Raw genomic sequence first — 27,714 nt, 5'->3', positions numbered from 1 at the left:
ATATCCAATTTTTTCATTGAACTGTCTTTAGAGGCTTTGTACCTTGGCCAAAAATCAGTTGTCAATATTTGTTGATATGTTCATATATTTTTGGAATCCTTCTTTCTATTGATTTATTTATCTTTATGCCAATCAAGACAATCACTGTCCTGATTACTTCTGTTTTTCTTTTTTTAAGAATTTTATTTATTGATTCATGAGAGAGAGTCAGAGACATAGGCAGAGGGAGAAGCAGGCTCCCTGTGGAGAGACTGATGCGGGACTCGATCCCAGACCCCAACATGACGACCTGAGTGGAAGGTAGATGCTCAACTGCTGAGCCACCCAGGCATCCCACTTCTGTTTTATAATAAGCCTGAAATCAGGAAAAAGTTAATTGTCTAACTTTGTTTTTCTTTAAAAATTTGTTTTAGCTAATTTAGATTTTTTTTTTTTGTATTTCAATATAAATTTTAGAATTAGCTTGTCGATTTCTACCAAAAAAATCCAACTGGGATTTTAATTGATATTGTATTGGATATATACATCAATTTGGAAAGAACTGACACCTTTATTTTAAAAAGATTTTATTTATTTGAGAGGGAGAGAGAGAGCATGGACAGGAAGAGGGGCAGAGGGAGAGGGAGAAGCAGATGCCCCGCTGAGCAGAGAGCCCTAGCCAGATGATGCAGGGCTGGATCCCAGGACCCTCAGATCATGACCTGAGCTGAAGGTAGATGCTTAACCAACTGAGCCACCCAGGTGCCCCAGAACTGACATCGTAACAATATTGAGTCTTCAGAGCCATGAACATAGCCTATTTATTTTGGTTCTCTTTAATTTCTCTTATTGTTTTATAGTTTTCAGTGTACAGGTCTTACATACTTTTTGTTAGATTTATTTCTAAGTATGTCATATTTTGGGATGATATTTTTTATTGTAATTTCTTGTAATTTCAATTTCTGATTATTGTTACTACTTAGAAATGCAATTAATTTTTTGTATATTAAACTTGTATTCTACAATCTTGTTAAATTCACTTACTAGTTCTAGTAGATTTTATTTATTTTGATGAAACTTCAAATTTTCTACATAGATGGCCATGTTATCTACAAATAAAGAATTTTACTTCTTTTTAAATTGGAATGGTTTTTATTCCCTTTTATTCGTTAATCACAGTACTTAGAATCTCCAGTACAATAATGATCAGAAGTGGTGAGAGCAGACATTTCTGTCTTAATTCCTGGTCTTAGGGAGAAGTATTTAATCTTTTACCATTATGTGTGATATTTACCAGGTTGAGAAAGCTTTCTTCTATTCCTAGATGCTAAGAGGTTTTTTTTTAAAATCCGAATGAATGTTGGATTTTATTAAATGCTTTTTCTCCATCTATTAACATGATATTTTTTCTTATTTAGTTTGTTAATATGATTAATCAGATTGATTTTCTAATGTTAAGACAACCCTATATGCCTGGAATAAATCCTACAGAACTTGTTGTGTTTTCCTTTTAACATGTTGTTGGATTCAGTTTATTAAAAGTCTTTTTTAGAATTTTTATCTACATATTCTATATATTTTTGATAAAGGAGTATAGATATCTCTGAATATAAGTTTGGGTTTGTCTATTTCTCCTTATAGTTCTATTAATTTTTCTTCAACTATTTTGAAGCTCTATTATTAGATATGTAAATGACTAGGATTTTTTTGAGTTATTTCTTTTATCATTATTAAAACTTCTTTAACTCTGGTGATATCCTTTGCTCTGAATTATACTTTTTATGCTGTTAACATAATTACAACAGATTTTTTATAACTAATATTAAGATGGTCGAATTTCTTCTATTATATATATTGGTATAAATAAAAGGATTCTATATATATGTATGTACACGCACATGCACACACATATGTAGATACACATATATAGTCTTGAATGGCAGCATAGGGTTGAATCCTGCTTTCTTATCCAACATATATAAAAACTATTTTTGAAGACATTTAAATAAAATGAATCTTATATATCTGATATTCTCTATTCCTTTAAAAAAAATTTTTTTTTTAATCTGATAATCAGTTACCTGTGCATGGAGGACATCCTTTAACATTTATTTCAGGCTAACAGTGAATTATTTCAGCTTTTATATGTCTGGAAAATGGTTTATTTTGCTATGATTTTGAAAGATAGTTTCACTAGGTATATGTTTCATATAGTAATTTTTATTTTAGCACTTTTAGAATGCTGTCTACTATCTTCTTGTTTGCCTTACTTCCAATAAGAAATCTGATGTCACCCTTACTTTAGTTTCTCTATACCTGACAAATCTTTTTTTCTGATTTTAAGATTTTTCTCTTTATCATAGTTTTTGAGCAAGTTTGTGTTGATTGAGCCTGTTGGTTGTGGGAGTTCATAGCATTTATCAAATTTGGGAGATTTTTTTCCCCCCTACTATTTCAAATATTTTCTTTTTTTCCTCCTCTAGTTTAGAGATTCCATTGACACTAATACTATGTTTCTGGAAGTTATCCCATAGTTAACCGGCTCTTTTCTGGATTCTCTTTTCTGCATATTTCAGTTTGGATAGTTACTATTGCTTCTGTCTTCAAGTTCAATAATCTTTATTTCTAATAATGTCTAATCTGATGTTAATCTCATCCAATGTAGTTTTCTCTTAGATATTGTAGTTTTCATCTCTAGAAATTTGATTTGGGTTTTAGAAATATCATCTTAGGGATCCCTGGGTGGCGCAGCGGTTTAGCGCCTGCCTTTGGCCCAGGGCGCGATCCTGGAGACCCGGGATCGAGTCCCACGTCGGGCTCCCGGTGCATGGAGCCTGCTTCTCCCTCTGCCTGTGTCTCTGCCTCTCTCTCTCTCTCTCTCTGTGACTATCATAAATAAATAAAAATTTAAAAAAATTAAAAAAAAAAAAGAAAAAGAAATATCGTCTTATATCTCTACTTACATTTTTGAACATATCTAATGTGGTTATAATAAATTTTAATGCCCTTCTCTGCTAATTCTTTTTTTTTAAGATTTTATTTATTTATTCATGAGAGACACACAGAGAGAGAAGCAGAGACATAGGCAGAGGGAGAAGCAGGCATCTTGAGAGGAGCCTGATGTGGGACTTGATCCATGACCCCAAGATTATGTCCTGAGCTGAAGGCAGACACTCAACTGCTGAGCCATCTGGGTGTCCCCTTTTCTGCTAATTCTAACATCTATGTCAATTCTGGGTTGGTTGATTTTTGCTCTCATTATTGGTCATATTTTTCTGCTTCTTCACATGTCTGCTGATTTTTAGATTAGATTCCAGTTTTTGTGAATTTTACCTCATTAGGTGCTGGACTTTTTATCTTCCTATAAATATTAATCTTTTTTCCTGGGATGCAAATAAGAAACAGTTTGATCTTTTTGTGTCTTGCTTTTAAGATTTGTTTGGGCAGAATCAGAGCAGCATTTAACCTAAGGCTAATTACGTCTCACTACTGAAATAAGATACTTAGGAGACTCTACTAATTGTTTCATGGATTATGAGGTTTTCCATTCTGGTGGAAAGGAGTCATGTTCCTGGTCCTGTATGAAATCCAAAGAATATTTTCTCTGATCCATTTGGGGTGGTTATTTGCTAGCATCCAGTAGATTCCTACACACATGCCCTAATCAGTACTCTTCAGAATACTCAAAAGAGGTCTCCTATAGATCTCCATAGTCCTCTCTTTGGGCAGTCCTCCCATATTTGTTATTTGTATTATAAATTCCAGCCACTGGTATCTATGGATGCTGAGCTTAATCTACTCAACTCAGAGAATTCAAGAAACTCAGAGATTCAGGAAACTTAGAGAACCCTTCACTGGATGAACTCAAAGGAAACCATGCCCAGATGCATCTTAATCAACCTCAGGAAAAAATATCTGTAAAAAGTGACAGTTGTATGTAATAATGCCTAGAGCAACCCCTAAGAAAATAGATAAGACAAAGACAGTAGATAAGATGGAATATAAATAGATAGCTAAATATTTCAAAAAATTCACAAAAGGGGAAAGGAGGAATATAAAATAGAAGGACAAAAAGAAAACAAAATAATGACAGACCAAAACAATAAGTTATCAATAATTACATTAACTCTAAGTGGTCTAAGAAAATCCAATAAAGGAGTGATCATTAAGTTGGACAAAAACCTAACACTCAAATATATGTTGTGAAGAGAAACCAACTCACTTGAAACATCCTGATATGAATAGGTTAAAAGTAAAAAGAAAAATATGTCACATACAAACACTTATCAAAAGAAAGCTGGATTGTTTCTATTAATACTAAACAAAGTAGACTTTAGAACAAGCAAAATTACAAAGAAGCATTATGTAATAAGAGGTCAATCCACTAAGAAGACATACAGTATTAAATACGTATGCCACACATAAAAAATGAAACCAAAACTGGTGTTAAAATACAACTAGAAGAACTGCAAGGAGAAGTAAACCCACAATCATTAACTGGAGGCTTTCAGTTTCCCCTTTCAGTAATAGAACAGGTAGACAAAAAATAATACCATATGGAACAACAACACTCCACCAAAGAACAGCAGAATATACAAATTCTTTCAAGTGCACAGGGAACGCTTAGCAAGATAGAACATATACTGGATCATAAAAAAAACTTAACATATTTAAAAGTATTGAAATCATGCAAAGTATATCCTCTAACCATAATGGAACTCATCTAGAAATCAATAATAAAAAGATATCTGGAAAATTCTCTGATTCTTAGAAATTAGATAATAATTTAGATAAAAATTGACAAGAAACAATCCATGGGCCAGAGAGCAATTCTCAGGGAAAATAAAACATTTTGAACTCAGTGAAAATGAAAATACAGCATAACACAATTGGTGAAGTAAAACTACCATAGTACTTGGGGCGGGGTGCAGAATATGTCATTAAATGCATATATGAGGAAAAGAGAAAGGTTTCAAATTAATGATATAATTCTACTTTAGGGAACTGGAAAATAAGAGCAAAATAAACCAAAGTTATCAGAAGGAAGTAAATAATGGAAAGCAGAGATCCATAAAATTGAAAAAAGAAAAATAGTAAGTACAATTAGAAATTGGCTTTTTCAAAAGATCAATAAGATTGGTAAAACTTTGTACAGGTTGACCAAAACATAGAGAGAAAGAGAGAGAGAAGATACAAATTATATCAGGAGGAAAAAAGATGGCATCATTACAGACCCAATGTACATTTAAAGTATAATAAAGGGAATATGATAAAGAACTCTATACACATACATTTAAACAGCTTGGATGAAATAGAAATTTCTGTAAATACGTAAACTACCAAACCTCACTGAAGAAGAAATAGATAGCTTTTGAATAGTTCTATATTTATTAAATGGATTAATAGTTGAATGGCACAGGTCAGTATGGATACAGAAAACTAAAGATTTATTTACTGAGGTGGGGCTCCTTATTTTGCCCCTGCTAAGCAATATACTGGTCCCCCAAATCTGAGATTTTGATTAATTTATTTAATGAATGGTGTTGAGTAGTAGGTTGAGAACTACAGGTTTTAAACAAATGTCTTAAAAATAGGAGAATGATAAGTGGCTGTTAAGGTCTTAATCTCCTTAAATCAAGGGGATTTTGGTAAATGTGTTTTGGAATAGATATCTACTTAGAATAGATAGCCTCTAGAGCCAGGGATAGTAACCAGGAGGATGTTACTGAAATGTGGTGGTAAAGATTTGATCTCTAGGCAGGCAGTTTTCAAAAATGAATGTAAGGGATAAATCTAAAAACTGGTATAGTTTATGTATAACCACATATTTATTTTTATTTTTCCCCAAGTAAGGTAATTTTCTACATAAGATAATACACAGCTCTACTTTTTGGGTAAAAGGCATGTACTCAGTAAGCATTTCTAAGGCATCTGGAAAGAGCTCCCTAGTTCAATACCCTTTTCCCTCATCTGTTCTAGACAGTTAGACATGTTTTGGACTAGCTTCATTTCCACAATAGGTTTTTTTTTAAAGACATTAAAATGACTGAATTCTCCAGGCAGAAAATGAAAACCCTAAAATAGAGGCAGAATAACAAGTATTACTTCTGTTAAAACAAATATAGAATTTAAATACACAATTGAGCTGCTTCTGTTTGTGTGCTTTAACATTTAAATCTTCTTACCGCCCTACAATAATTGAAATTGCCCAAAGAAAAATAACCAATCTGAGATGGAATAAAACAATTCTGGTGGTCTGAGGAACAAGCACATTAGTCAAGTAGCATTGGAAAAATCCATTTTTGTATGTAATTTTGAGAATAAGCCTTTAGGTCAGCATTGTGCTGAGAGCTAAAACAATGTGGCCAATGAGAACAGCTCTTTTGTGATGTTCTCAGTGTTTCTAACTTTATCCCCATCTGTTTGAAAATTTCTGCAGTGGTGCCCAGAACAGCTTGTTGGTAGCAATGAGGAAGTTTCAAGGGGCAAATTTTTCTCGGGACCAAATTATCTTCAAACTCAAAAGAGAATCAAGGTGGTCTTTTAAGAGCTCACTATTCTAAGTTTTGTTCATGGATCAGCCGCATTGACATATCCTGAGGGCATGCTGGAAATATAGAATCCCAGCCCCCAACCTCCTCCTATGACCTACTGAATCAAAATGTCATTTTATCAAGACTTCCAGGTGACATTACAAGTTGAGACAATGTGGTTTTTTTTTATGTTTTTAAAATTTAAATTCAATTTGCCAACATACAGCCCATTAGTTTCAGATGTAGAGTTCAGTTATCAGTTGTATCACATGTGCTCATCACATCATGTGCCCTCCTTAATCCCCATCACCCACTTACCCCATCCCTCCTCCCATGTTCCCCTCAACAGTCCTCAGTTTGTTTCCCAGAGTTAAAGAGTCTTCATGCTTTGTTTTCCTCTCTGATCTTTCCCCATTCAGTTTCCCCTTCTTCTCTTATGGTCACTTGCACTATTTCTTATATTCTGCATGTGAATGAAACCGTATGATAGTTGTCCTTCTCAGATTAACTGTGTTTTAAGCTCTTTGATAAGTTTTTGTTGGAGGGTGGTTTGAGAGACAAGAAGTTTACATATCTTAAGAGACAAGTGCTGATTCTTTAGGTGAGGGTTTGGGCATTGTAGCAGTGTGGCAAAACAGCATCCAGGGACGATACAGAAGATGAAAAGGCCTCTGCTGGCAATGATGCTGAGAGAATAAACCTTCTATGGCACAGCAGAGCTCCTGGAGACCTCTGAGATGCCTATCAAGTTTAAAGACAAGAGTTACAGTATCAGACAGGTGGTATCAATGCTTTCTTCAAAATCCACCAGTTTTTGGAAGTATGCATTTATGATTTAACAACCACGCTCAAGGAGTCAGTCTTTCAGCACTTTATCAGACCAAGAGAAAATGATTAGATCTGCAAACAGTATAATACACGAAAAAAGAAGTATCTCCTTCCCATAGGAGGGACATGGAATGAAAAAATTCGGTTTGTAATTGACAACCTGGAGAGATGCTGAATGATACACTAGGGTCCAAATTCAGTCTTTCTCCAATTTTCAAAGTGCAATCCTGGCCCAAACCTCTGGACACACACAGAACTCTGCCAGTAACAGTTTGTGCAGGATGAGGAAATCTTCCCTTGTCAGTCTCTGGCAGTCAAGACCCCTCTACTTCATTTGAAGATTAATTTTCTAGTTAAATCTTCGTATTCTTTGTTCTCAAATATCTTTTAGGAGGAGAACAGACAGATCTGGATGATCTAGATGAACTTGGCCAAGTGATCTCACATGTCGATAGGGCAATGAGTGAGGCTTGGGTGGGGTGGAGCTCCTCTCCCTCTTTTCTCCTTTTGGATCTCTGTTTCTCCTCCTGAAGCAGCTACTCTCATGACCTTTAGTTGGCTTATTAGTGGAATTCCATTTAGACATGACTATATAAGTGACTTCTAAATGTCAAATAATAAGGATGATTTAACCATCTGCTTTTATTGATTGCTTACCCTGTCATCTTAGGACTTTCTTATGGTGCTCTGCTTGGATAGTTAAATGTTCTTCACTGAATCATTCTCAAAGCTTCTGAAAGCTCCCAACAATGAATAATCACATATAACCTTCACAGAATCCCCGTTGCGGTGTCCTGATATTAGAGACAGTAGAGAACAGGGGAAGAACACTGCCTTGGATGCCAGACACATGTGCCTTAGCACTTTAGCTTGGTTACTCCTAGCTGTGCCTCTTTGGGTAAGTTGTTTAAACCTCACTGAGCTTCAGTTCCTCACTGTAATAGGGGAAAAATTATATCTATTGCATAGTTTTCTGTGAGGATTCAGAGATAAACATAAGTCACTCAGCAAAAACATAGGCACTTATTAAGGAATTAAGAAGATTGCATTCCCTTTTCCTTTGTATGGTGAATAGTTTAGTGTAGTTTCCCTAGAGTACCTAGCATAAGTCAAAACTTCGGTGTCAGTTTTGCTGAGGGGGTGTAATACAGGGAAGCAAAAGTGAAGGAACCAGGTAAGTGAGGTAGGGGATGAGAGAAAGCAAGTACAAAGGAGAGCATTCCAAACTGGTCCAGACTTTACCAGGAAACTAGTACCAGGAGCAACTTACTGGTTGCTCAGTCACATAGGACAACTCCCAAGAAGGAAAATGGAAATACTTAGTCCCAGAACAGTCTCTCGGGGAGGAAGAAGGGAGAAGAATCTGTTGGTTCCTTGCTATCTCCTTTTATTCACTGAATAGTCTCTTCTTTCCACCACTAGGGTGTAACTCTTCCACATTTCTGGTTATTTTTTCCCCAAGAGCAGTGGCATTTAGGTAGTTAAAGGGTATGAGCCAGCAACATTTTGTGCCTGCCTTTTTTGCATACTGCATTTCTGAAAGACACATTCTGGAAAGCCAGTGGGATAGGTGGGTTGGGGAGCTTATGAAGCTTCTCACATCAGCACTTTAGTAGTGACAGCAAAGCACAAGGGCAGGGAGAGCCCTGAAGCATGAGGCCAGAGGTGTGAGATCAGGCATGGTTTGGTCCTGCTTGTAGCAACATGGGAAATCCAAAGTGGCTGCTTACTGAAGCAAGGCCAAGTGCTGGGCAGCGAGACATCAGCCTCCATCATGAGGGCAAGGACAGAGCTCAGCAAGCTTCTCTTTAGTAAAGATGGACATCACCTCATGGTATCAACAAGAATGCCATTGGTACCAAGTGATATTCCTGGAGGGTCATCTGTATCACCAAGCAGACAACATAGCCAAGCAAATCTGAGAAATGCACAAACTGGGTCTGGTATTATGAGAATAGGATATGAGCTTTCAAGAGTTTATGAATGCGAAGGGATACAAATTTGCTCACTACACAGACAGGACCTAGAGCAAGTTTATTTTTAGGGCCCGTCTCATTAAAGCTCAGGAAAAGAGCTTGGGTTTAGAGATGTTGATGTGCAGAGTTAACTTGTTCTCTGACTTCAGAGTCTATGCTCAACCATGTAACTGTACCACCTGCCTCCACACAGACATGGCACTAAAGCTGAGGGACTGAGGATTGTTGCCCAGCTCATGCAGAGACAGGGCCTCAGGTCTTAGCATACCTGCAATGACAGAACAAGCGGCTGTGGGAAATGTGGAAGACATTGAAAAAAAAAATTTAGAAACAGAAAGAGAACCAAGGGGGAAATCAAGAAATTAAGCAGGGCACTTGTGATTAGCACTGGGTGACATATGAATTGTGGAATCACTATACCGTACACATGACACTAGTATAATACTGTACGTTAACTTTACTGGAATTGAAGTAAAATTGAAATTTAAAGTAAATTGATTTGAAAAGTTTTTAAATAAAAAATAAATTAAGAAACAAGGAATTTTTAGGTTGAAAGGAGTAATTGTCACTTCTAGGTGATATGGAAGCCAATCAAGTATAAGAAACCAGGAATAAAAAAAAGATAATGGAGAGGCACCTGCGTAGCTCAATTGGTTAAATATCTGCCTTCAGCAGAGGTCCTGATCTCAGGGTCCTGGGATCCAGCCTTGGGCTGGGCTCCCTGCTCAGCAGGGGCCTGCTTCTCCCTTTGCCCCTCTCCAATTGCTTGTGCTCTCTCTCTCAAATAAATAAATAAAATCTTAAAAAAAAAAAAAGACAAAAGAAACAAAATAATGGAGTTTTGTAATTGCTGCCCTGTCCAGAACAAATTCTGTGGCAAGATGGGGGCTGGGAATATTGCTAAGGATTGAGCAGTGCAATAGAAGTGAGGAAAGAGAGCTAGTGGTTTTTTTTTTTCTGAAAATATTTGTACTCAAGATAGATAAGAAAACAAGAAAAGTTTTAGTAGCTTGAGGAGAAGCAGAGTTGAGGTAAGGTGTATATATTTTTAAATACCATAATTCATTTATTTCATCTGCCTTGATATCATTACCTGTTTCTGGTTGTTGACAATTAGAATAGTGCTGCTATAAATATTCTTGTAAGTGTCTCTGGGTATATGTGTGTCCCTGTTTTGGTTGACAAAATCATCTAAAATCTTACTGTGTGTGCATCTGCTTGCTCTGTAAATTACTGGTAGAGGTATGTTAAAACCCATAGTACATTACTGATATATACTTCCTCTTTTGTTAATTTTTGCTGTGTATGTTTAGAAGAACATGAAAATTTAGAAGAGTATATTTAAACATACACAGATTTAGAATTTTTTATATCTTCTTGGTAAATTGAACTTTTAATCTCTATGAAACTTCCTTTTCTTATCTCTAGTAGTATTTCTTGTCTCTAATCTGATATACACTATATTTTGCTTAGGGTTTGGAAGGAAAATATTTTTTCTTTTTATTATAATATCTTTATTTTGTTAAAGATTTTATTTATTTATTTGAGAGAGAGAGAGAGAGAGAGAGAACATTAACAGGGGATAGGCAGAAGGTGAGGGAGAAGAAGGCTCTCCACTGAGCAGGGAGCCCAATGACATGGGGCTTCATCCCAGGACCCTAGGATCATGACCTGAGCCTAAGGCAGATACTTAACTGAGCCATTCAGGAGCCCCTATAATATCTTTATTACCTTATATGTAAGATGTGTTTATTATAATCAGAATAATATTGTTTTTTAATCCAACTTCTCTGATCAAATTTTCCCACTTGTAAAGCATTTTAATCTATTTATGTTTATTAAAATGACATAGAAGCAAGGTATTTTTTAAGATGGTGGAAGCATTTGTTCTACTTGCAGGGACAGAAGAATGAAAAAAACTAAAAAGGTTGGAAAAATAAGAGAAGAAAGGAAATTGAGACTGACAACGCATGTTCTAGAGCTGATGGTAGTGATATTCAGAGTCCAGAGCATGAGACAAGGGGTCATCTTACAGAGGAAGCCAAGGAGGATTGGTACAGATCAGTGTTTGGCGGTGGTATAAAAAGATGTTTAAGAAGGTAGTCTCTGCAGGCCTCTGGTTTTCTCCCAAGGTAGGAGAAAATTATTCTACTAAAATATCTATAAGCAGAGCTGAGAGTTTTAGGGACATGGAAAGGTTTTGCAAGTGCTACCAATAGTTTATGGGAAAGGCAACTGTAAAATCCCCCTCCAACTAGATGCTAACTTGCTTTCCCTGGGAGTCCTCAACTCCCACATCCTCTATGTCCACAATGTCACAGCTGTGAGAGTGTAACTTTCCCAGGTACTGCTAATGCTGCCGTTGGAATGAAACCTTGGAAGGAGTCAATGTGGAATGGTAGAAAGAGGACATTTTTATTCATCCCTCTGATTTCTGTCTTATATGTAATCCAATTTGATCTGGCTTTTTTTCCCCACACAAGCTGGTACCTCTGTATGCACTGTCATAATCTTCTATTTATAGAGTGGCTTATTTAATACATCTCAGCTTGCATTCACTGCATGGTGAGATGGCTGGGGGTAGGCTAGGTGCTGGAAAGCTTATGATTCTCTAATACTGACCTCTTTTTGGCTTTACATTTTGTTGGTTTTTGGCTTTTCAACTTCTGCATCCTTAGGATAAAATCCTTGCTACTTGGTGAGACAGAAGAATGCAGTGGTCAAATTCACAAGCTCTGAGGTTAAATTCCCTAGTTTCAAAACATGGCTTCATCCTTTACAAACTTTATCACCTTGAACAAGTTCTTGACCTTCTTGGACTTGATTCTTTATTTGTAAAATGAGGATAAAATGATACCATCCTCACAGATTTTTCATGAGGAGAAAATGGCATACATGTGATGAATAGTTTAAGCTGTCATCTTGGTTAGACCATAGTATCCAGCTATTCATTTAAACACTAATCTAGGGATTGCTCTGAAGGTATTTTGTAGATGCGGTCAATAACTGCAATCAAAACATTAAATAAAGGATATTATCCTCCACAATCTGAGTTAACAGCATCCAATCAGTTAAAAAGCCTTAAGAGTAGCACTGAGATTTCTTCTGCTTCAAGATGGCAGCATCAGCAGCCACCTGGAGCTCTCCAGCCTACCAGCCTGCCATATAGATTTTGAACTTGCCAGCCTCACCAATGTGTAAGGCAATTCCTTAAAATAGATCTCAGTGTGTGTATATATATATATATATCCCACTGGTTCTGTCACTCTGGAGAATCCTAATACATACATGCAGAGTAGTTAGCCCAAGGCCTCGCCCATCACAGTCCCCACAAAGCATAGAATAACCATTATTATTTTATACATATCTTTTAATATAGAGAATTCTTTCTGGAAACATGGGTCAGCAGGGGATAATCTATGAAAAGGCAATCTTGACAATTATTCATTCTTGTCATACTTCCTGAAGTTGTAACGTGTCTCTGTTCTATTTTTCCACTACAACAATGATGCTTATGATGCTCTTCATAATGTCTTAGGTCTTGCATGACCCTCTACCTGGCAGCCGATTTTCACTTGTATTTCTCTGACCTTGCCTTGGGAAGGCCACTTAGCCACTAAGCCTGCATTTCACATCACCTGTCAGCTCTTCAATGAGGCTTTGTAGCATCTGAAACCCTGTCACCTGTGTACCCTTTTTAATTTTGTGAGTTAGAGTTGAACCACAAGAATATCCAATAACGGAAGAGAGACCAGAGAGTTAAATGTCTTTGAGATTGAGCAAAGTGCCCTATGGGAAGTTGGTTTATTGGGTAAGAACTTAAGACACTCTACGTACTATACTCATTGTACATAAGAAAACATTTTTTTTGTAGGTTGAAAAGGTTGAATGTTGGTAATTTCATATGCTTCACCATTACAATTATGCTCTGACTCACCTTAATGAATTTATAGTCTCTATTTTTAATACAAATATTTCTGTCATGAGAATATTATAACAAATCAGTGCTGTATAGGGCAGTTCTAAGCAACATATGTGTATAATTAATATTTTTATTATTATTATACGTTAGACATAGCAAAAGGAAATCCAAGGCAATCCAGGGATGAGTCTTAGCCTTTAACTTTCCTGGTGTTGGTCTCTTGGAGAAAGGGGGGAGTGGGCTAACTATGGAGGCTAGGGGAGCTCTCTCATTACTGACATCACAATAGGTAGTTTGTAGCATAAGCCTGCAGCCCAGAGAGCCATCAGTAAGCTCTATGTTTGCTCTAGCTGATCCAGATATTACTGTGGGGAAAGATGAGTATTAAGTATCGTATTATCAGCTCTTCTCTGCCAGTAAGCTATTTTCACTGTTTGGGGGATTTTCAGTACAGATGGCACCAGAGACTGAGGCAAAATGCTAAGCAATGCTATGTATACATGCCTGTGTTTTTGGAAAGAAGAAAAATAATGTTATTTATTAAAATAGTTTTTAAAAACCCTGTCTCATACTTCACATCATCAACATAAATGAGCAAAATGCCATGTCCTTAATAGATGCACAATAAAAATATAAACTGCAGTGTATGATAAGAGTAGAATAAAGGCCTTGACATTTTTGTTGGGTTAACTGGGTTTAAATCCAAGGTCTGTCAGCAAATAGTTGTATAACCTTGGGCAAGTTAACGTCTCTGTAATTCAGTTTTCTCTTCTGCAAAATGGGGTCGCCTGGTTGGCTCAGCTGATAAAGCAAATGACTCTTGATCTTGGGGTCATGAGTTTGAGTCCCATGTTAGGGGTAGAGATTACTTAAATAAATGTTTTTTTAAAAAATAAAGGGCAGGGATGCCTGAGTGGCTCAGTTGGTTAAATATCTGACCTTTGATTTCCGCTCAGGTCATGATCTCAAGGTTGTGAGATCAAGCCCCACATTGGGCTTTGTACTCAGTGTGGAGTGTGCTGAGATTCTCTCTCTCTCTCTGCCTCTGTCCCTCCTTGTGCTCATACTCTCTCTCAAAATAAACAAAATATTTTAAAAAGTAAAGTTCAAATTGGTTACAAAGTAGCATTAAAATCCTAAAAACCCAACAATTCACAGAATGTCCATACTCCATAAATAATACAATTTCCCCCCTTAATTAAAATGGTATATTAATTACTGTGTGCTATTACGTAGGTCATCAGCCACCAGCCAGATTGGATCTCTTGATTTATGAGGACTTTTGTTGTATTTATTTCTGCTCTATACCATTACTTCTTCCTGTTATTTGATTACCTTTGGCAAATGCCTGAAATGGCTTATACATCATTTCTCTCCCTACTAATGGTGATGGCATTGGTGATGATCATTAAGATCAGTCAACAAGATAACCTGACCAATGCATCCACGTCTACGTCCTCAGCCTCAAAGCAAAACTGTACCTATGTATTTTGTCCACCGTGAATTAAAAATGAATATATTTTGCTCTTATATTGCTATGTGGGATTTGAGAATTCAACAGTCTATAATCAGAGGAAAGCACTGTTCCAAACTACCAGCTTCTTTGAATGCTATACCTCATAGGAATTCAGAGAAGCCCTAAGCATCTTTATCAGTTATTTTCAAAAGATTTATTGGAGGAAGTTTGGCATCTTAACACTGCATGATTTTTTTCTCACTGCTCTGAAAACTGCATTCAGATTCACCCCAAAGCCACCAAACTTGCATCAGGAAATTCAGCCTTAGAGCAGAGAAATGGCCTTTCCAATAAAAGTGATAAAAATAGCTTAAAGTTTCCAGGGTGCCTTTCTTCTGAAACACTGCTAAAGCCTTTACATCGTCTGGTAAAAAAAAAAAAAAAATGATTTTTATCCCAAAAAGGTTTCTTTCTTTGGGTGGCATTTGATTGGTAAAGTTTCTCAAAGTTTACATATATTTTTGAATATCTTTTTCCTCTTCTGTGGTCATATTGTCAGATCCAATGCATTTCAATTTAATTTCTTATGGAATCTATTCTTTTTAAAAGAAAATAAATCAGCATTAAGAGCTAAGTCACTTAGTTCCTTTATCGTTCAGTTTCTCTGGATAACATTTTGTTTCCAAATACTTTCTTCGTGTTCATCCACTCCTAACTTCATCCTTCCATTTAATTTGGGATATTCCCAGCTGGGGCTGATGAGCTGACATAGTACTGATGCTCCAAGGACCCTGGGCCCCAATTAACAGACTTCTCAATAAGAGTATCATATTTCATTAACTGATGTTCAGATTTGGGGGCTTGGCTCTCCTAGAAAGTTAAAACTGCTTCCTTCCATTGTGTGATGGTTAATCCTGCTATCTGTACTCCTGTCCCTTTGTCTTCCCTGCATATATATTTGTTTGTGGCATTAGAGAAATAAACTTATATTCCTACTCTCCCAAGTTTTCAATTTCTTATTTTTTTCAGTATTTCTTTAATTTCATCCACATTACGCAAATTTTCCAACTCTGCTTTAATTGTAGGCTATAAAAGCAAGTATTTTTGTTTTTCAGAATTTTTTTCTATTTTAAGAGCAACATACGCTCTTTGCAAAAAAAGGTTAAACATTTCATATGTAATTTCACCTCAAGGAGATTAGCAATGCCCATATTTTTCCCCTGTTTTTTAAAATAAAGATTTTATTTATTTATTCATGAGAGACACAGAGAGGCAGAGACACAGGCAGAGGGAGAGGCAGGTTCCCACTGAACAGGGAGACTGATGCAGGACTTGACCCCAGGACCCCAGGATCATGACCTGAGCCAAAGGCAGATGCTCAACCACTGAGCCACCCAGGTGCCCCTTTCCCCAGTTTTTTGACTTAAAAAAAATCCAAAATGAGATCATATCTAATTAGGATGAAGTTTAACAAAACTCAGAACCAAAAAGAGCCAGTGTACTAAGCATAATGAACCAAGTATTTATAGATTTTTCACATTATAGGTTTATAATAGATATATTATACTTGTATAAATTTAAAACATTTTATATAATTTGTGAACTTGTTCCCAGATCTTGCTATTATTTTTTTAAAAAAATAATAGTCCCCCCAAACTTATATGAATTTATTGTTTGAAAGCACCTGAGGGTTTAGGTACTTCTAAGTCCTTTAAAACTTTAACTACTGAATGATAGATTATTTTGCCTTGGACTTAAATGAAATAACAATAGACCATGGCCCATGGAAAGTGAAGTAAATGCAGAAAAATTTGGAATATGTGTGTTAGTAGGGTTCTCCAGAAAAGAATCAATAGAAAGAGTGTGTGTGTGTGTATTCATGTATTTATATAATATGTATGTGTATTATATATATATATACATCATATGTATATAATTTATTTTAAGAAATTGGCTCATGTGACTGGGGGTGCTGGCAAGTCTTAAATCTGTAAAGAAGGCAACAGGCTGAAAACTCAGGCAGGATTTGTAAGTTACAAAACTGTCTGAGACAGCCTTGAGGTAAGAGAACTAGAATTTTGTGCCCAAGTAAGCCACTCAGCCATCAATTAAATAACTGTTTTCACTTAAGTCGGCAACCAGACAGTTCAATATGAAAGGCCCAGAAGATGCTCTCAACAAACATTAAATAGTTGAAGAACAATCTAGAACTCAAAGTGCTTAAAGTCAAATATTCCTTCCTGGTTCTATTACTAAATCTGTGTCAATTTAAATAACTTCCATTTCAATAAATAAATAAATAATAACTTCCATTTCTTAAACATTCTCACTTTCAAAGGTGAAAATTCCACATGAAAATTAACATTAATCATTATTAAATTTTTAAGGGATAGGCGAATTCCTGTGCTATTAAAGCTCTTTAACAGAATAAAAAAAGATAAAACTCTTCCCAATTTATTTTCAAGATCTGCAGCCACAGTATTAGGCACGGAGAAGCCTGTGGCCATGTCAATGTTTCATTGCTATCATTGTTTGGGGGAAATCAGATTCTCTGAAATTACATGATGCTTTGAATAATATATCACAGAAAAACTTCAGAATAATCTTATAAAATATGCGACAAAACTCCTGTATAAACATTAATAAGTTGTGCTTACTTGCTCAAGTGCTGGCATCCAGAAAGCAGAACTGATACCATGCAGGGATGAGATATGTTTGGGCAAGTCAGAAAAAAAGGAAGATGGACAAGAGAATTTAGAATTTGGGCAAGAGTGGGGCGGAGATGCTACACCACCAAATCCGCAATGCAAAAGGAGGGAAGTGAAAAGAGGTAGGGCTGGTGGAGTAGGGGGAAGACAATATAGCTCCGAGCCAGAGGCCCCACTGACAGTTCTAACAGGGAGTCAAGGGTGATATTTCCAGGCAACATGTATGTCACAGAGCAGGGTCTTCACCAGAAGGTAGAGGAGTGGGGAGGATGATGACCTCATTTATTGATCTGAGATCTGATCTGTTGATCAATTATCATTGAACAACAATGATAATTATAATGATGGAATACTAATAGCTACCATTTCTGGAGCCCCTGCTCAGTACCAAGCTGTGATCTATCCTATCTCATTTAACAAAGGGATGAGGAGAAAATGAGCAGCTTCCTGGCACTGTAGGAGAAGTGGTGCCATCAGGAGAGAGCTGATCACAGTTAAGGTGTGGAAAGGAGGAGGAGGTTCCCAGAGTGGTCTGAGGACACAAGAGAGTTTATAGATAAGGGGGAGTACAAGACAGCAGAATGTTAAGGGTTTAGGATGAAGGGGGCTGAGGGGGAGTGGTGAGGGCATTACAAGGATGGCACTATGGGAAAGTATGAATAACCAGAGGGATGTGTCACACACTCCATGCAATAATGGCGGAACAGCAGACTTGGGGCACAGGACATTTAGACTTAATCATTGATCACAGGTTCTCTCTGGAGCAAAAACACAGGACAGTAAAAGATAGATGCTTAATCACTGACCCAGAGAAGTCCAGGTATGGGAAATGAAAAGAAGGCAGAAGGCAGAGCAGGGGAAGTTCAGAGAATCTCTCCACCTGGGACTTTTCAGGGGTGGTCAGCAGCAGAGCAGAGAGGAAGCGTTGGGTGCCAATGACACTCAGGCCGTGAGAGGAGGTGGTTTTTTTCTTGTTTCTTCAGAGAGTTGGCATCACTGAATATATATATATATATCTCCAGTCTCTCGGAGAATAAGGCTTCTGTAGGCTCTTGAGCTATTTGTCCTCATATGTTATCCACAAATAAATATATATTGAGTTCCTACTGTGTCCTGTTAGGTGCCATTGGGAGACAAAGATGGCAAAAACAGGGCCCATACCTTCAAGAAATGTAGGTTCTATTTGAGAAGAAAGGTCATAACCAGTCAAATAATATAAAAAGTTAATGATAAGACAAAACAAAATTATAATTAAGTATATGACATTTGGGAAATAAACCATGCAAATAAATAGGTGTTTGAATTCAGAGAAGGGAAATAGATCTAAGTGGTATGGGAAGGTTTCAGAGGGGACAAGGAGCAGTTGGCACAGGGGGTGAAATAGCATTTGGACAAGTCAAGAGGCAAGTGCATTCCAGGCATAGAGTAGACAATAACAAAGTTAGAGAGCAGGCAGCAGAAGGCTCATGTTGGAGCAGTTGTGTAAAAAGAGAGGCAGAGAGGCTTCAGTGAGGAGGGCCTTGAATGCCAGGATGAAGAGCCAAAAAAAAGCAAGAGGTACCCTGAGGGCAGTGAGAAGTCATGAGGGTATGAGTCTTCATTTCACTCTCTATAAGTTGATTTCCCCTTAGCCAATAGTTCTTTAAAACAATTCCACGTGGTTGGTTAGCTCCAGGATACTCACAAATATCCAATATATAAAATCAAAGATTTTGATTTGGGACCAGGCACTATGCTTTTAAAGGCCAGAGTTTAGTCATTCTTGGTAGCTGCAGTCTTTTGGGTTGGGGTGCAGGAAGAAAAAAAGGACATCCAGAGGAATGCCTAACCTAGATGTGTTTGTTTTCATATGTTAACCAACTGGTTTTGGAATATACTGAGAAGGAGAAAACGTAGTGTGCAAAGCCTGGAGTTTAGGGATCTACAAGAAGAAACAGAACAGGGCATATGCTGATGGCTGAATGATTTCAACTGTCATGCTTGGATCTGACATGTTGGATTGGGTATGTTTCAACAGGTCTTTATGAGTCCTTGGGACTTGAAGACAGGCAAGCCTACTATGTCTGGCTTCAAGATCATCATGAGGTCATATAAATATGTTAATCCAAACTGGGAATGATGACATTCTTCCTTATGTATCAAGTTTGCCATTTATGAGTGCATGGCTATAGAGATAAGGAATTGTTATGGACATATGTGTCAATATATATACTCAATAATGGCTAATCCTTGACCTTATATTGGACTATATGAATAAAGTTAAACTATTTGAGGAGTAAAGGAATGTTTGTGAAAATTGCTCATTTGAGGTGTGGACAGTTTATAAGGTAAATTATAGGAAAAAAATACACAAATGAACTAATTTATGTAAAATAGCCTTCACAGTATCTGGCATATTTTAAGAACTTTAAAAAAGACTTTTATTGCTTTCAAACCTTATTCATATTTCTGGGTTCATACTGGCAGGTTACTTGGGGCAGGTTACCTGACCCAGGCAGCACTGTGGTGATGAAAATGGGCATAACCAATTTTTAACAACCATAGTTTAACACAAATAATGAGCAAAATGTCTGATGGGGTAGAAGATGGGAGGCCTGGAGGCTTTGGGGGAGAGTAGGAGGTGAGTTCTGAGAGACAGCCTGGGATGATATATTTAGTTAAAAGGTGATATTTTTACCTCTCCTTTAGGAAATGAGCCAAGGTTTGGAAGTAGAAGTTTTATAACTTGTTGGAGCAAAGGGAAAGAGTTTAATAAACTGTGGTGGGAGACATGAGGACATGTTCCAGGCAATCATTAATGAAGTGAGAACGTCTCAGAACCAAGGAGCTCCACCTAGCACAAGCTCACCCAGTAGAAACATTGTTTAAATATTCCTCAATACTAGATATGTTAGAACATATTGTACCCTCTGAGAAGGCCAGTTCACATATCCACTTCCTGAACTTCAGGAAGTCACTTGGCTGACCCTTCCACTCTTTCCAGGATGCCATTTTTTCATTTTTCAGCTACATTGGGCCAGTCCATAAATCTCAATGTACTTTCAGTGGTTTCTCTGCACAAGCTCTTGAGGGTGTCATTTTCTCTCATGAAACATCATTCTCTTGATCCTTTTTAATGCTCATTAAATGCCAACTTCTTTACAAATATTCCCCTGATCCTTCTAAATTGATTTTAATCTCTTCCTCCTCTGGATACCTATAGCATTTTCTACTTATGATGAAATCCGACCTGTTTCATCATATATTAGGGTTATCATATTATATATATATATATATATATATATATATATATGAATATATTAGGGTTATCTTGCTCTAATTAATCCCTGTTTCCAATCTTACCAAAATTTAAGAGTAGATGGATTTTTATTTTAATTTTCTTTGGGCCTTTAACTGTATCTAGCACAACTCTTGCACATAGAATGTGCTTAATAAATACTTGCTAAATGAAACTGAATTGATGCTATAAAAATGGCTCCCTTTCTGGAGCACTCTTTTACTGAGAGGTAGGACCAGGGTTTCATACAGCATAGGATTCTCAGGGCTGGATTAGAAGTGGGGTGGTATGGACTTGGTTCTGGGGTTGCAGAATATGGTGCTAAGGGGATTCACAAGACAATATCTTTAGGGTGAACCAGATTTGAGAATGAAATAGTTTTTCAAAAGGAGTATCAACCAAAGAGAGAACAACCAAGAGTTTGCCAACAGAGAATAAGCTGGTTGGACAGAGAAATGACTAGGAAGTACGGGTAAAAAATCTTCTCAAGGTGACTGGAGTAAAAAGATTAGAACCTGGTTAGATAATTAAATGGATTAAGTTCTTTATGACACTTTCCTCCTTTATTGTTTCACTCAGTGAAATTTCAAACCAGGGTTTGCCATCATCTTAGTTCAGATATCATCAACATGGCTTGGTACAAGTTCTTATCAGCTACTCTGTGGTGGTTTATCTTAATGATCTAGTTAGAATCTGTTTTTCTTAAATTTTCCTTTAATATAAGCCTTCAAAAGTCTTCTTCCAATGCCTTCTTGTTATATATAACATGCTAAAACCCTACAAATAGGGTGAGGGTAACAGCTTTCTCTAATTTGGGTCAAACTGAATGGGGTGGACAAAACATAGGTGACTCATCCTGTGAGCAACAGCCTGAATATATCCAGACTCCTAGAATCTGATTATTAAGTTGTATCTTTTGACTTTGATTTTTCTGTGTATTCTGGATTTAGTAATTATCAAGAGGTTTGGTAAGAAGAGTTCTAAAAGTAAACACTTAGTGCAAGTCATACTTATTTTCGTTGAAAAACTTTGTGGTATAATGTGAGTCTCTCTGAATTTCAGATACCTTGCTTATGCAATAGGATATGCAATTCATGCCAAGAAGCCCTATTTGCAAAGTCTTGGAGGTAGCGAACTTTACGCGATAAGTTTTTAGTTTCTTTTCTTTTTTTTTTAAAGATTTTATTTATTTATTCATGAGAGACAGAGAGAAATAGCGAGAGAGAGAGAGCCAGAGACATAGGCAGGGGAGAAGCAGGCTCCATGCAGGGAGACCGATGTGGGACTTGATCCCAGGACTCCAGGATCACGCCCTGGGCTGAAGGCAGACGCTCAACTGCTGAGCCACCCATGCATCTTTTTCTTTAATTAATATTTCTTGTTTGTGAGAAAGCCAGGGATGAAGAAGACAGTGGTGTTCCCTCTGAGTGCCTACACTCTATGCCTTGGGCAGCTTATCTCATCAGACCAATTTGTCTTGAGGGATCAGTGCTTTCAATAGTTCCAACAAGACTCTACAATCTAGGAAAATATTGATAGTAAAATTATAGGTATCTGTCTCATTCCTTTTTAAGTGTCTCTGTGAAATGAAACGCCGGGACACCTGCACCCCGCTGTTTCTAGCAGCAATGTCCACAATAGCCAAACTGTGGAAGGAGCCTCGGTGTCCAACGAAAGATGAATGGATAAAGAAGATGTGGTTTATGTATACAATGGAATATTCCTCAGCCATTAGAAATGACAAATACCCACCATTTGCTTCAACGTGGATGGACCTGGAGGGTATTATGCTGAGTGAAATGAGTCAATCGGAGAAGGACAAACATTATATGGTCTCATTCATTTGGGGAATACAAAAAATAGTGAAAGGGAATAAAGGGGAAAGTAGAGAAAATGAGTGAAAATATCAGTGAAAATATCATGACAGAACATGAGAGACTCCTAACTCGGGGAAACGAACAAGGGGTGATGAAAGGGAGGTGGGCAGGAGGTGGGGGTGACTGGGTGACGGGCACTGAGGGGGGCACTTGATGGGATGAGCACCGGGTGTTATGCTATATGCTGGCAAATTGAACTCCAATAAAAAAATAATAAAGAAAAAAAAGAAAAGAAAAAGCACTCGTTGGGGAGGTTGTGCCAAGAATGAAATGGAATGTGATCTGAAAGGGATTTGTCCAGTGGAAATGTAAATGGTAATTATTGCCATTTATTCTGCAGGTCCAGGAGTGCCTCTTCTGGGCCTGGTCTGAGCGAGACCAAGAGAGGAAATGGACCGGATAAGGTTCCTCCTTCCTCCTAGCGCTCCTGACTTTTCAGGCATGTCTGCCCTCTAGTGGCCATGATCCACAGTCACTTTATGTAAGGAGTGACCAGAGAGGAACTAAGGAGGTAGGTCTGGGTTGGTAAATAACAGTTCAGTAGGGAAACCAACCTTGTCCTCAGCCTCCTCCTCTGTAGGAGATATTGCCCACATCCCTTTTACCTATATTCAGTACCTGGAATAGTGTAAGGCACAGGAATAGACCTGACACTGTCATTTACTACTGACCTGAGCCAAATTCTTTGGCCTATCTGGGTGTCAGTTTCCCCATTTACACAGTAGGGGAATAATACCTAACTTGAGAGTTTTTGTGAAGGTTAAATGAACTAATTTATGTAAAATAGCCTTCACAGTATCTGGCATATTTTAAGAACTTTAAAAAAGACTTTTATTGCTTTCAAACTTTATTCATATTTCTGGGTTCATACTGGCAGGTTACTTGGGGCTGGGAATATATATTTAATCTCTATTTAAAACATCTTAGATGCTTCTCCAAGAAAAAAAATATTCTCTTTCTAACTCTTGAAGGGAAAACAGTTGCCCTAGAATTTTAAGTTTTACAATTCTAGAGGGTTAGATAAATCTGCCCATCTAAACTTGTTCTCATTTTTCTTTTCAGATTTGTGGCTCTACTTGCTACTTTAACTGGAGACTGATTCTAGCCCAGCAGAATTTTTTAATAAAACACATAATGAGCCTCTGGGGTCAAGGACTATCTTGTTATCTAGGTATATGCCCAGAATGAGTAGGTCTTTAAAAGCTGAGCACAAGTGAAATTCACTGGGTAACCATTCTCTCCATTTTCCCTTTGGTCCAACTTTCGCATCCTAAACCGAAGGACTGCGTGGCCAACCCCGTCACCTTCTCTGTGCTTTGTTGAGAAGAGGCCTACTTGAGGAAAGAGACATAATTTGGTATTCCCAAGCTGGATTTTTTAGTGCTATCAGAATCTTTCAGGCATTTGAGGGATAGGTCTTTAAATCTCACAGAGATAACAAACTGAGTGACCTCACAGAAGTTAGCCTGAGTCTGCTAGTACTATAGTCACTGTAGTCTGCTACTACCAGTTTGCAAAAGCCTATTGTGCATTTGGGGGAAGATCTGAAAGGAGGTAAAGGAATGAGCCATTCAGTTATCTAACAGTAAACTGTTCCAGGCAGAAGGAACAAACAAATATCTGGCATTTTTGAGAAATATCAAGGAGGCTGGTAAAACTCAAGAAGAGTGTACAAGGGGTAGATCTGAGGTCTGATAGGTAATCATGATTCCAGCTTTTTTCTCTGAGATAAAAAGTAGGGTTTCAGTGGGGGAGCAATCCAACATGTTTAACAGGATCATCTGGTTTCTGTATTCAGACAAGGCTACAGGAAGGCAAGTGTAGAAACAAAACTGTTAGGAACTCTTGCAATTATCCAAGTAAGAGATGCCCATGGCATGGACAAGTTTGGTAGTGGTGAGAGAAATGAAATCCTGGATATAACGTGACAATAAAGCTGGAAGATTTTCTGATAGACTGTCTGCCAGGTGCTAGGTAAAAACAGGAGTCAGAAAGGAGTCTATGTATTTTGACCTGAGCAATTAGAAGGATCAAGTTGCTATGACTAAGAGGGGAAAACTATGGGAAAAGTTAGTTTTGAAGGGATGGTCAGGAATTGGATTTGGACATATGAAGTTTGAGATATCTCCTCGATTCCCAAGAGGAAATGTCAGTTTGATACTTGATTACATGACCTGGAAATCAAGAGAAAATTTCAGGCTTGAAGTAAAAATAGAAAATTCTTCAGCATATTTAAAACCAAGATGTTAGATGAGATCATTGAGGAAGTGAGTATAGATGAGATTGAAGTACTAAGCTCTGAGACACTCTGATGTTTAGAAGTCATTGGAAGAAGCATTGAGGGAGATTAAAGAGGACTAGGCAGTAATATCAAACTAGAGAGCCAAGGGAATCAAGTATTAGAATAGGGAGTTGATCAATTGTATTAGATGTTACTGATAGGTCAAGTAAGATGAGGACATAGAATTGACTATTTAGTTTGGCAACATGGAGGTCATTATTGACATTGAGAAAACAAATTTGATAGAGTGTTCTATATCTAGATTATAAAATCAATATTGTAGCTTGTCAATTTGTTTACATTTCCTTTCATACCGGTGATGTGGCATATCACTCGCTCTTAGGCAGTCTCACTCATTCTTGTGTCCTGATATACAGTAGGTGCTCAATGAATGTTTGTGGAATGAATATGTAAATATATGAAAAGGAACATTTTAGGCTTTGACCTAGGATGTCCATTATGAGGTTGCTATTACCCCAGAGCTATTGGACCAGGAAAAGTTCTGTTACTAGACAAGACTATACTTGAATCACCCACGGATATAAATGGCCATTGATCTTATTTTTAATAACACTGTCATTCTATGTCTCATTTTTGCCTCTCATCATCACCACCACCACCACCACCATAATCATCATCATCTAATAACCACATTCCATCAGTTCTTCCTTCTTAATTCATGTTAGAGTGATTGTTCTACTCTTATCCACCAGCTTCTCATATACCTCATTATTTAAACTACCCAATATCATATGCATATTGTTACAATATTATCTTCATGCTCAGACCTTCAAAGATCTTTCACAGCTTCTTCCTACTATGTATTATACTTATTATCCTTTTTTAGTTTTGAAGAATGCCTATAATTTAATAATTCAACTGAAGATATTTATTGAGTGTGGTTATATGAAAGCCAGATATTGGAGATCCCTGGGTGGCTCAGTGGTTTGGCACCTGCCTTTGGCCCAGGGCACGATCCTGGAGTCCCGGGATCGAGTCCTGCGTCGGGCTCCTGGCATGGAGCCTGCTTCTCCCTCTGCCTGTGTCTCTGCCTCTATCTCTCTCTCTCGGTCTATCATAAATAAATGAATAAATAAATAAATATTTGGAAAAAAAAGAAAGCCAGATATTACCCTTTGGAGATACAATGGTGATCAAGTTAGACATTGTCATGGCCCTAGGGAGCTTGCAGTGTAATGGGGTCATATGGCAGAGACCATAATCAGCAATTACAACTCAAAGTCACAAATGCCATAAGAAGGAAAGTGCAGAGTCCTCTTCATCCATGCCTTCTATCTAGGTCTTCCTCCCTTACTTTATATATGCTCCCAGGTGATCTCATTCACATTCTTAGATTCCATTAATAACTCCCAAATAGAAATGTCCAGCTCAAATCTTTCTATACATATCCACCAAATGTCTTTTGGATCTCTCCTCTTGAGAGTCTCACAATCACTTTCAAACTCAAAATGTCAAAAACTGAACCTGTCACTTCCCTCATCCCCTACACACACATAGCCCACACCTTAGTTCTTTCTCTGTTTTGGGGCACCATTGTCTGCAACACCATTAAATCAACTGCTCACCTAGACACCAGAGCATTAGCCTTGGCTTCCTGATCTATCTCATCGCACTTTAGCAGCCTGCCACTAGTTCTATTCATTCCTTCTTTTAAATACCTCTTGAATTTGCTCAGTTGTTGCCACTCCTACTGAAATGACCATTAAGAAACAACTGTTAATATTTACTGGACCTTTGTTATGTACCAGGTTCTGTACTAAGTGCTTTATATGTATTTCTGCATTTATTCCTCAGAGCAATGCAACTGGGTAAGCTCCAGTGAGCTCTAGTGTTATTCTCATTTTTACAGATAAGGAAAATGAGGTATAAAGAGGTTAAGCATTTTGCACCTACTGTATAGATGGTAGGTGAAGGAGCCTTGTAGCATGGACCAGGGTCATTAGCCACTGAACCCTCAAATTAGGCAGCTATATCATCTCTCCTCTAGATTTCTATGTATGCCAGCCTCCAACCATACCCTTTCCCAGCTTCACTTCACACCAGAGTGAAATATTTCCAACTAATGTTTTTTTAAACTCCCTGATACACATAGGATAAATTCCAAAGTCCATAATGCACTTTTGACATTATTCTCCATATTCTGGCCTCTGATTATTTTTAGAGCCTTTTCATCTCCTCCCTCTCCCACCTACCACACAGCCCTAAAGCACTATCTTTAGTTCCACAAGCATACTTCCTTTCACCTCTGGGTCTTCTCACATGTTTCCTCCCTGGGAAATCTTACTCTATGACTGATCAACTTCTTCACATGTCTCACCATTTTTTTCTTTCTGGAAATATAATATTTTATCATTTAAGTTTCAGTTCAGATATCTCTTCTTCTAGGAAGGCCTTCTCACTGATTCCCCAAGTCTGGGTGGAATAATGTGGTAGGCAGGATAATGACTCCCCAAAGATGTCCATGTATTAATGCCAAAACCTGTGAATATAATACCTTGCATAGCAAAAGGAACTTTGCAAGATGTGATTAAGTTAAGGAGACTAGGGTGGGGACATGATGTTGGATTACTCGGATGGGTCCAATGTAATCACAAGGGTCCTTATAAGAGGGAATCAGAAGAGCCAGAATCAGAGAAGAAGAGGTAACAATGGAAGTCAAGGTCAAAGTGGTGAAGCCATGAGCCAGAAAACACAAGGAACTCCTAGAAACTGGGAAAGGCAAGGAAGTAGATTGTCTCCAAAGGATCACAGCTCCACAGACACCATGATTTAGCCCCATAAGACTAGTTTTGGATGTCAAAACCCCAGAATTGTAAGATGAAAACATTTTGTTGTTGTAAGCCACTAAGGTTGTGG

General features: G+C 37.5%; 2 protein-coding genes across 6 annotated transcripts in view; both read left to right on the top strand.

Annotated features, from left to right (window-relative positions):
- B3GLCT (beta 3-glucosyltransferase) overlaps positions 1-23,696 on the top strand; it is a 236,501-nt gene extending 212,805 nt beyond the window's left edge. Inside the window, exons 19-21 of the transcript XR_012016201.1 lie at positions 4,980-5,072; positions 22,897-23,067; positions 23,619-23,696. The gene's annotated coding sequence lies outside the window, so the exon portion shown is untranslated. The remainder of the gene's footprint in view (positions 1-4,979; positions 5,073-22,896; positions 23,068-23,618) is intronic.
- LOC140615726 (ankyrin repeat domain-containing protein 26-like) overlaps positions 1-27,714 on the top strand; it is a 94,746-nt gene that overhangs the window by 53,037 nt on the left and 13,995 nt on the right. The window contains exons 3-6 of one of the 5 annotated variants that reach the window (XR_012016204.1): positions 8,117-8,238; positions 11,216-11,448; positions 22,897-23,067; positions 23,619-23,696. The exons of 1 other annotated variant lie outside the window; for it this stretch is intronic. The gene's annotated coding sequence lies outside the window, so the exon portion shown is untranslated. Of the gene's footprint in view, positions 1-4,979; positions 5,073-8,116; positions 8,239-11,215; positions 11,449-22,896; positions 23,068-23,618; positions 23,697-27,714 lie in introns of those variants that run through there. 3 more of the 5 variants (XR_012016205.1, XR_012016203.1, XR_012016202.1) reach the window with 3 other exon arrangements.

This window comes from Canis lupus, chromosome 24, assembly GCF_048164855.1.
Source record: "Canis lupus baileyi chromosome 24, mCanLup2.hap1, whole genome shotgun sequence".
Lineage (NCBI taxonomy): Eukaryota > Metazoa > Chordata > Mammalia > Carnivora > Canidae > Canis > Canis lupus.
Note: the sequence above shows the minus strand (reverse complement) of the source record. Positions and strands in the feature narration are given on the sequence as shown.